Raw genomic sequence first — 10,864 nt, forward strand, 5'->3', positions numbered from 1 at the left:
GTTTCATACCACCGCCTGTAGACAACCCAGTTTCATACCACCACCTGTAGACAACCCAGTTTCATACCACCGCCTGTAGACAACCCAGTTTCATACCACCACCTGTAGACAACCCAGTTTCATACCACCGCCTGTAGACAACCCAGTTTCACACCACGACCTGTAGACAACCCAGTTTCACACCAACACCTGTAAACAACCCAGTTTCATACCACCACCTGTAGACAACCCAGTTTCACACCACCATCTGTAAACAACCCAGTTTCATACCACCACCTGTAGACAACCCAGTTTCATACCACCACCTGTAAACAACCCAGTTTCATACCACCGCCTGTAGACAACCCAGTTTCATACCACCGCCTGTAGACAACCCAGTTTCATACCACCGCCTGTAGACAACCCAGTTTCATACCACCACCTGTAAACAACCCAGTTTCATACCACCGCCTGTAGACAACCCAGTTTCATACCACCACCTGTAGACAACCCAGTTTCATACCACCACCTGTAAACAACCCAGTTTCATACCACCGCCTGTAGACAACCCAGTTTCATACCACCGCCTGTAGACAACCCAGTTTCATACCACCGCCTGTAGACAACCCAGTTTCATACCACCGCCTGTAAACAACCCAGTTTCATACCACCGCCTGTAGACAACCCAGTTTCATACCACCACCTGTAGACAACCCAGTTTCATACCACCACCTGTAGACAACCCAGTTTCATACCACCGCCTGTAGACAACCCAGTTTCATACCACGGCCTGTAGACAACCCAGTTTCACACCAACACCTGTAAACAACCCAGTTTCATACCACCACCTGTAGACAACCCAGTTTCATACCACCACCTGTAAACAACCCAGTTTCATACCACCGCCTGTAGACAACCCAGTTTCATACCACCGCCTGTAGACAACCCAGTTTCATACCACCACCTGTAGACAGCCCAGTTTCATACCACCGCCTGTAGACAACCCAATTTCATACCACCGCCTGTAGACAACCCAGTTTCATACCACCGCCTGTAGACAACCCAGTTTCATACCACCACCTGTAGACAACCCAGTTTCATACCACCGCCTGTAGACAACCCAGTTTCATACCACCGCCTGTAGACAACCCAGTTTCACACCACCACCTGTAGACAACCCAGTTTCATACCACCGCCTGTAGACAACCCAGTTTCATACCACCACCTGTAGACAACCCAGTTTCATACCACCACCTGTAAACAACCCAGTTACATACCACCACCTGTAGACAACCCAGTTTCATACCACCACCTGTAGACAACCCAGTTTCATACCACCACCTGTAGACAACCCAGTTTCACACCACCACCTGTAGACAACCCAGTTTCATACCACCACCTGTAGACAACCCAGTTTCACACCACCACCTGTAGACAACCCAGTTTCATACCCCCGCCTGTAGACAACCCAGTTTCATACCACCGCCTGTAAACAACCCAGTTTCATACCACCACCTGTAAACAACCCAGTTTCATACCACCGCCTGTAGACAACCCAGTTTCATACCACCGCCTGTAGACAACCCAGTTTCATACCACCACCTGTAAACATCCCAGTTTCATACCACCACCTGTATTTCCTGAGTTACATCCCACCTCAGAAGATGACAATAGCATAACATAAATTGTTGTTGAGGTTGTGATTGATCTGAAATGTTGTGTACACGCAAATGTAACGTCGACGGCTTATTCTGCTCCCTGAGAACAAAGAAAGGGTTTAGGTCGACAGAACGAAAACAAACACCTGAAGAGAATGTTGCAAGGAAACATTTTGCATCAGTAAGGTGTACATGGGCCTAGGGGACGACGGGGGTGGAGGAGGTTACGTAATACAGCTGTTGACGGACTAGGAGGATAGAAAAAGGAACATTTTATCTGTAACATTAATGTGGCTCGTAACAGATTACTGCTACATGTGAACAACACAGTGGGTAGGCTGAGTTCTGATGAGAGGGAATAGTGCTTCAAGTTTCCAAAGCCCACACAGTGGAGAGGAATGAACAGCCTGAGGTGGAAAGGATGGCTTGTACCTAACAAAGAGTCCGTTGAATTAGCATCATGATGCATTCATTCACCTGTAAGGGATTTTCACAGGGTTATATCAAATAGAATGTTGCTAAAGCTAGCTAACGACTATATAATAGTTTGGGTAATATCAGGTTGTTCAATGGAAATTCTTAGGAGAACAAATTAATATTCTGTGGGTATAAATCCCTGACAATTCAATTCAATAGAGGGATGTCAGATATCATTTTAAAGTTGATGCCTAATGATGTATGACTTTAGTGACATCCTCCTCCCATCAGCCATTCCACAGGGGACTCCTCTTCTCTCTTCTCTTCTCTCCTGTCTCTAACTGGCTGTCGCCTCACATTTAGGCATCCTCCCCGCTGCCTGTGGCGTTTGGTTAATGCTAATTGCTTGACGGCGACCTCTCTGATTGGGTCATTAACTGCTCTCCGACATCCTGTCAAAGGTTCTATTTCCCGTGCCCTCGGAGGGTTAATGAGGTGTGGGAGAAACATTTCAATCTGCCAGCGTTTGCTTCTGCCTGGCCTCATTTACATCACAGGAGGGAGGCAGAAGCAAACGTTCCTAGCAGGGTTGTTCTTAGTAGGAGCGATGGGAATGATGATTTGGGCCAATTACGACGTCCAAACGCCGATGAGACAGGGGTGAATGGGACAGGAGTCGTTATGGAGGGGAGAGCTTTATGGGAGAGCGTTATGGTGAAGTTGTACAGGGGGAAATGGGAGGAGTGGATGGATGAGTTATCATCAGGAGTTATCAGGAAGACAAACATTTTTCCCGGTGATGTGAAAGAATCAGCAGTCAGGGAGATGGAGAAATACTTTGTGATCATATCCTATTGCACTAATTCTGGGGCATTTGTCGTCAGATGAAATTTCTGCGCTTTTAAAGTACGAGTCAGGCTATGTCTTCATTTATACAGGAAAATGGGTGTGATTTCCAGACGGCTGGTAAACATCCGACATTTTCTGAGAAATAGATAAACACCTTTTCCTACAGATTACTCTCCTTTTCACAATGTTCCTCCTGTGCTCCCTGTCTCCCTGTACTGCTGTCTGATCGTAATAGTCTCTAATTATATGTGATTATGCGTAAATCTCTCTGGATAAGAGGACCGAAAGGAATAGCATCGTTACACTAAACCATGTCATTTAGACTGTTTGCTATGTATATTCTGTCGGTGGGTCTGCTAAAAATACTGCAGGCTCACTTCCTGTGTTACTCTAGCTCAGTGCTGCCTGCATCCAACACACAGATTGTCACACCAATCCACAATCCAGTATACGATTCCCATCCTCCGATATGATTTTCATATCTATAATCGAATTTGAACATAAGCAGTGACGGCATGTGTCATGTGTACACTGCACCTTTGGATAATTGCTATCATTTCAATATTAATGCATTTCGTTTGTCTACATGTTAGTGGGCCGCGCTGGTGCGTTTGCGTGCAGATGGCAGGCGTCTGAACATAAAGATCAAAGAAAGGAGAAATCCCATTTGTTCCACTCTCGATGTAATGCCTCGGCATGAACAGAATCTGCCCGTTAGATTTCTGGGCGCAGTAAGAAAAGCTGAATTTGAGATTTGCCTGGCCCAGATGGTGGAAACTGATATCCCGGCCAGTTTTGGGGAAAGCAAAGCAGTAGCACACTTCTCTTTGCTTTGCTTTACGGATGGTTGGTTTAGCTCAGTTTCTCCCTGTGTGTTAGTCAGTCTCATCTGGGTTGTGTGTTGTTGTCAAAGGCAACAGAAATATACTCTGAGCATTCAAAACATTAGGAACAAGGTGAATGCTATGCTCCCTTATTGATGTCACTTGTTAAATCCACTTCAATCCGTGTAGATGAAGGGGATGACACAGGTTAAAGAAGGATTTTTAAGCCTTGAGACAATTGAGACATGGATTGTGTATGTGTGCCATTCAGAGGGTGAATGGGCAAGACAAAATATTTAATTGCCTTTGAACGGGGTATGGTAGTAGGTGCCAGGAGTACTGGTTTGTATCAAGAACTGCAACGCGGCTGGGTTTTCATGCTCAACAGTTTCCCGTGTGTGTGTATCAAGAATGGTCCACCAAGGACAATCTAGATTGCCTAGAATCTAGAAGCTAGATACAGCTTGATTATACTCTGAATGATTGAAACGAGTGGTAGAGTCACTAGAGACATTCCTTCCTCCATATCACAATCGACCTCTATTGTCGATGGACTTAGAAACCCCTCCCTCTGACTCGGGTTAGAGGCTTCGGGGGGTTATGCTCAGAAGTAAACAAAGGGAAATAAGAGAAAATACGCTGCCCGTAATTGACATTTGTGTTTTGCACATTAATAAAAAGCCACGGAAATTAATATTATACATTATTTCCTTCTGAGCTACCAAAGTATCGAAGGAGGAAATTGGAAGGCTAAAGTGTGAAATGAAGAGATGCGGTTTGTCTTGCAGGATGCAAATCAAATGTCAACACGCAGCTAAGGTAGTTAATGAGATTTTCCCCTTTTCTAATTTCCACATTGTTGGAGGAAAGTGTGAAAAACTCAAATGAAGGGATTCATTCAAATTAAATATGTTTAAGATACTGTTGTATTTATTTGACTTTCTCCTTTCACTGTTCCCTGACTAAGAATAGCTAGCGCACTGTAGGCTACTGTCACCCATCCATATGTAAATCACTGAGTGAGAAAAAGCATGAATATGCATGAGGGATAAATGTATGTCCTGTTTTTATGAGGAGGTATTATTGCTTGCTTTTAAGCTGTGGTAGAAATGCACCTGTGCCTTATGACAAGTAGAAAGGTTGCGTTCATGAAACAGTTCACAAATTCTTTTTGAAAAACATATGGAAAATAGAATATAAATTGTTACATCCATTTGAGTCAGGAGCCCTTATGCCACAAACATGTGTTTCTCTACACTTTGATATTCTCTTTTTTTGCTATCTTGTTGGTCTTGTGTTCCCAGTCATTTCCCATCTGGTTGTGTTCAGTTGGCACAAAACAGGAATCGTTTAAAAGCAAAACAACAAAAATGTACATTCGTATTGGACAAGTTCAGGTACTACTGTATTTCCCATGTTTCAAAATGCTGTGTTTCATTTAATTCCATCTAAATGCCACCCTGGTTATAGACAGGTCTAGAAGTCACAGACCATTAAGAAAGGCACTGTTCCGAAGGTATCATCAGTCCTTACTCACAACTGTCCTGAAGTGGTGTTCTATACAGCCCTATACAATGGTGTTCTATACAGCCCTATACAATGGTGTCCTATACAGTCCTATACAATGGTGTTCTATATAGTCCTATACAATGGTGTCCTATACAGTCCTATACAATGGTGTTCTATACAGTCCTATACAATGGTGTTCTATACAGCCCTATACAATGGTGTTCTATACAGTCCTATACAATGGTGATCTATACAGTCCAAACCATGGTGTTCTATACAGCCCTATACAATGGTGTTCTATACAGTCCTATACAATGGTGATCTATACAGTCCTATACAATGGTGTTCTATACAGCCCTATACAATGGTGTTATATACAGTCCTATACAATGGTGTCCTATACAGTCCCATACAATGGTGTCCTATACAGTCCTATACAATGATGTTCTATACAGCCCTCTGCAATGGTGTCCTGTACAGTATTATACAGTTATGTCCAATACAGTCCAATACAATGGTGTCCTATACAGTCCTATATAATGGTGTCCTATGCAGTCCTATACAATGGTGTCCTATACAGTATTATACAGTGATGTCCTATACAATATTATACAGTGATGTCCAATACAGTCTTATACAGCGGTGTTCTATACAGTCCTATACAATGGTGTTCTATACAGTCCCATAAAGTCATATATGGTCTATAAAGCTCCACAGCAAGTCTAACCCATGTGTTCACCATTTAAGCAAGGTTAGGTTCAAAGTCAGATTGTAAGACTTAGTGGCTGTGCCAGCTAGTGACCACTCCGCAGAGCTGCCTCCAGAACAACATTCATGATGAAAAACGCTAACCTGCAAACCATTCACAACGATGTGAAGCTCCCAGAAGCGGTCGAGAAACAGTACGATGGAACAAATCTAACTCTTTATACACACTCACACACACACACACACACACACACACACACACACACACACACACACACACACACACACACACACACACACACACACACACACACACACACACAGACGCATAGACACACACAGCCAGACACACCTTGTGGGGACGAACAAATGTATTCCCATTGAAAATTCTATTTTCACTAACTCCTAACCTTAACCCTAACTCCTAACTTACACACAGACACACACACACACACACACACACGACGCACACACGCACAACCACACACACACACACACACACACACACACACACACACACACACACACATGACGCACACACACACAACCACAAACACACACACACACACACTTCGTCCAACATACACACAGACACGTACGCACACACCATATTTTAATTATCTTTATTGATTGGCTGGTGTTTACACTCTTGTTCATTCCAAGCCGACAAAGTATTTATGTCTCTCGCAAATAGATTAATTAATTTAGCCTTTTATCTCGCGGGCTGCGAGTGGGCTCGTAGTGATGTCATGCTAGCATAAATCATTTTAATTAGCCCACTGCCAAATGAGAAGCACTTCGCTCTCCTGTTTAAATTACGCAGCCATTAGGCTCTGGAGGTGTCAACACACCTCAGACGTGTTAACACAACACAATACTACACAACACACTACTACACAACACACTACTACACAACACACTACTACACAACACACCACTACACAACACAATACTACACAACACAATACTACACAACACACTACTACACAACACACTACTACACAACACAATACTACACAACACACTACTACACAACACAATACTACACAACACAAGGCAAGGTAACACATAGGGGTCCAAAGATGGACTCAAATCACTCATGTTTCACCAAGTACAGAACTTCCAACTCTCTGTTGAATCAGGGGATCAAATGAACAGTGCTTTATTGTACACATAGTACACAATACTATTTCAACTACAGTGTCGCGAGAGGTTGTATTGCGGGTGAATACCAAAGTAGTTTTCACATGGCCGGCTGTGTCTGTCTGACAGTCCTCATCTATAACACTGCACTGGTTTGGCTTCCCTAGAGAAGTACACAACCCTCTTTCTCCGAGGGACAGGTGACTATTTTTCATGAGCTAAAGTAGACAGAGCAATAAAAGTTGATCCCTGAGGAAAAGACAAAGAGAGGAGAGAGAGAGAGGAGAGAGTGTTTCACAGGTTCCCTTGTGGGAGTGTTTTGCGCGCCTGTTTTGTTCATGTCCTGAGGTTGTACAATCTGTTTGTCTGTTTAATGTATCAATTAAAAAATCTGTATTTTGCTGCCTGCAGCACTATCCAGTTTTGCATGCCTAATGCCCACCCCCCAAGGGCCCGGCGATGCAAACAAAAACACATGTACCCAGACCTCTCTAACCACCAGCCTCTCCTCTTGCCCGCTCATCAATGATTTAGCCAATGAGGGGCTAAATCACTGACAAAATGTGAGTAAAAGTGAGCAAAATGAGGGGCCGTAAACTCCTGGTCTAGTGACCTTTAAACTCCTTTGTCTTGTCTCACAGTGGTGTCAATATTAGAAGAGAGAGGAAGAGAGAGAGAGCGGGCCTGTTAAGGACTGAGCGGGTGGCCCGGCTGCTATGGGTTCTCTGGGTGTCTGAGCTCTAATCGCTGACACTACCTCAGAGTCACAATCTAACCCACAGCAGCAGAGAGCAGCAGTACTGGAGCGGAAGCCATGTTGGCCAGAACGCTGTGGCACGCCAGGCTCCAGAACACCGTGGCACGGTCTCCATGCACATTGATCTGAAGGTCACATTCTGGGGAAGGGAGGGCGGGGAGTTGGCTGGAGCAATAATGAGCCCTAGCCTGATGACCAACCACCCCCACCACCCACACCCTTCCGTCCAGTGGGGTTGTGTACGAGCCTGCCTGGCTGCCAACACTCCTTATCTACTGTACTGCCAGGGTATATGGTCCAAACTATGGTAAGGTCGAGTGACAAGCAGTTGCTCTGCCTCAAGGCTATGCTTCAGAAGGTCAGAGAGGGGAGGAGAGGGAGAGCAAAAAGGAGAGTTGGGGACTGATAGAGAAAGAGAAGGGAAAAGAGAGAATGGGAGAGAAGGATAGAGTGACAGAGAGATAGAGAGAAATACAAGGATGGAGTATGACAGAGAGAGAGAGAGAAGACAGATAGATAGATAGATAGATAGATAGATAGATAGATAGATAGATAGATAGATAGATAGATAGATAGATAGATAGATAGATAGATAGATAGATAGATAGATAGATAGATAGATAGATAGATAGATAGATAGATAGATAGATAGATAGATAGATAGATAGATAGATAGATAGATAGATAGATAGATAGTATAACAGAGAGAGAGAGAGAGATAAGGATGGAGTATGACAGAGAGAGAGAAAGAGAGACAGAGAGAGATAGAGCGAGAGATAAGGGATGGAAATGACAGAGTGAGAGAGAGAGAGAGAGAGAGAGACTGGGGTTATGAGAGGTAATAAACCCCTCCACATCTCTCTTGTGTATAAGCCCCGCAGAGTACATTCCTTTAGTTCATCTCTGCTCCTGTGATTATGAATGTGTTTCTCTGTTGAAGGTCAACATGCTAGATAATTAGCTGTCACCCACAGAGTCAGCAGAGCCAATACCTAAATGTGATGCTGACACATACAGAACAAATCTATTTTAGCAGCTTGACAACTAATACAGTCTTCATTATATGGAGAGGTAGTAGCATGTATAATATTAAGGCCACAGGGGAAAAGTGGTGTTGTTCTCACCTGAAAAAAAAATACAAAAATCCAATATAAAAGCCTCTCATTTATCCTGAACAAAAGTTGATTCAAAGGAGGATAGATTGTGTTGCGCTGTGGCCTACTTTCCAGGTGGGAGATGTTGTTTTTCATCCCCGTAATCTTGGGGAGCAGAGTCACAGGGGAGAATGTCTTCCCTGAGGAGGGAGAGGGTGGAGAGGGAGAGAGGAGAGAGAGAGAGAGAGTGAGAGAGAGAAAGGGGGGAGGGAGAGAGAGAGAGAGACAGAGAGAGATTTTAGTACCCGCTGACATTCAAAAGACAACTCTCTGGAGAAAAGGTACATCATACTGCATTGTACACACACACAAATGCATGCAAACACACACGCACGCACGACCACACACACACACACACACACACACACACACACACACACACACACACACACACACACAGCATTTTCCTATCTCAGTTGGACAAAGGCAGGAGAAGACAAATGTGATGTACTGGATCAAGAATAGACACTCCAGAATAACCATAGCCACCTGAGTGTTGTGTGGAGAGGTTGCTTGAGGCTGTAGAGGCAACCAGCAGGCAATCTCTCTCTCTTCTTCTTCCTCCTCCTTCCTCACACCTTTATAATCTTATTAATTCAACCTCAGACACCTCACAGCGCAATAATTACTGTCATAATAATTTTTTAATTACGACATGTAGCTTTCCTTCCACGTTAATAATGAATGGTAATTAGGCATTTTTCTTTGTCATATCCACCTCAAGGACATGCACATTTATCTAAGAGTGGATTGAAAGGATTGTATTTATTTCTTTAATTAGGGGGTAGATCAGCTTTATAATTGCAGATAGATTGTGGCTTCTATCGATGTAGTTGCCTGCATCATTTCTAATCCCCCATATGTTTCAATATTTTTTTAGCATTTGAATTTTTTTCTCCCCTTTTTCATCCGCAATTTTGTGGTATCCAGTTGGTAGTTACAGTCTTGTCCCATCACTGCAACACCCGTACGGGAGGCGAAGGTCGAGAGCCGTGCGTCCTCCGAAACATGACCCAGCCAAGTCGCACTGCTTCGTGACACAATGCCTGCTTAACCCGGAAGCCAGACACCAATGTGTCAGAGGAAGCACCGTACACCTGGCGACCGTGTCAGCGTGCATTGCGTCCACCCCGCCATAGGAGTCACTAGTGCGCGATGGGAAAAGAACATCCCTCCCCTATCCCGAACAACGCTGGGACAATTGTGCGCTGCCCCATGGATCTCCCGGTCGCGGCCGGTTGCGACAGAGCCTGGACTCAAACCAGGATCTCTAGTGGCACAGCTAGCACTGTGATGCAGTGCCTTCGACCACTGCACCACTCGGGAGGCCATTCCCCCATATATCTTTTGTTAAATATTTTTTGGTAGTTATTGGTTCTTTGAGATGGTAGAACTAATAGTGGGACATGTCTAGAGGAAATGAACTATGGTAGCAGCATTTCACACACAGCTAGGACATGTCTAGAGGAACTAAACTAGCAGGTTGAGAGATTCAAGTTCCTTGGCATCCACATCACCAACAAACGTACATGGTCCAAGCACACCAAGACAGTCGTGATGAGGGCACGACTAAACCTATTTCTCCCCAGGAGACTGAAAAGATTTGGCATGGGTCCTCAGATCCTCAAAAGGTTCTACAGCTGCACCATCGAGAGCATCCTGACAGATTGCATCACTGCCTGGTATGGCAACTGCTCGGCCTCTGACCTCAAAGCACTACAGAGGGTAGTGCGTACAGCCCAGCACAAGCTTCCTGACATCCAGGACCTCTATACCAGGCGTTGTCAGAGGAAGGCCCTAAATATTGTCAAAGACTCCAGCCACCCTAGTCATAGACTGTTCTCTCTGGTACAGCACGGCAAGTGG

This window comes from Salmo salar, chromosome 05, assembly GCF_965601325.2.
Source record: "Salmo salar chromosome 05, fSalSal1, whole genome shotgun sequence".
NCBI classification, from domain to species: Eukaryota; Metazoa; Chordata; class Actinopteri; order Salmoniformes; family Salmonidae; genus Salmo; species Salmo salar.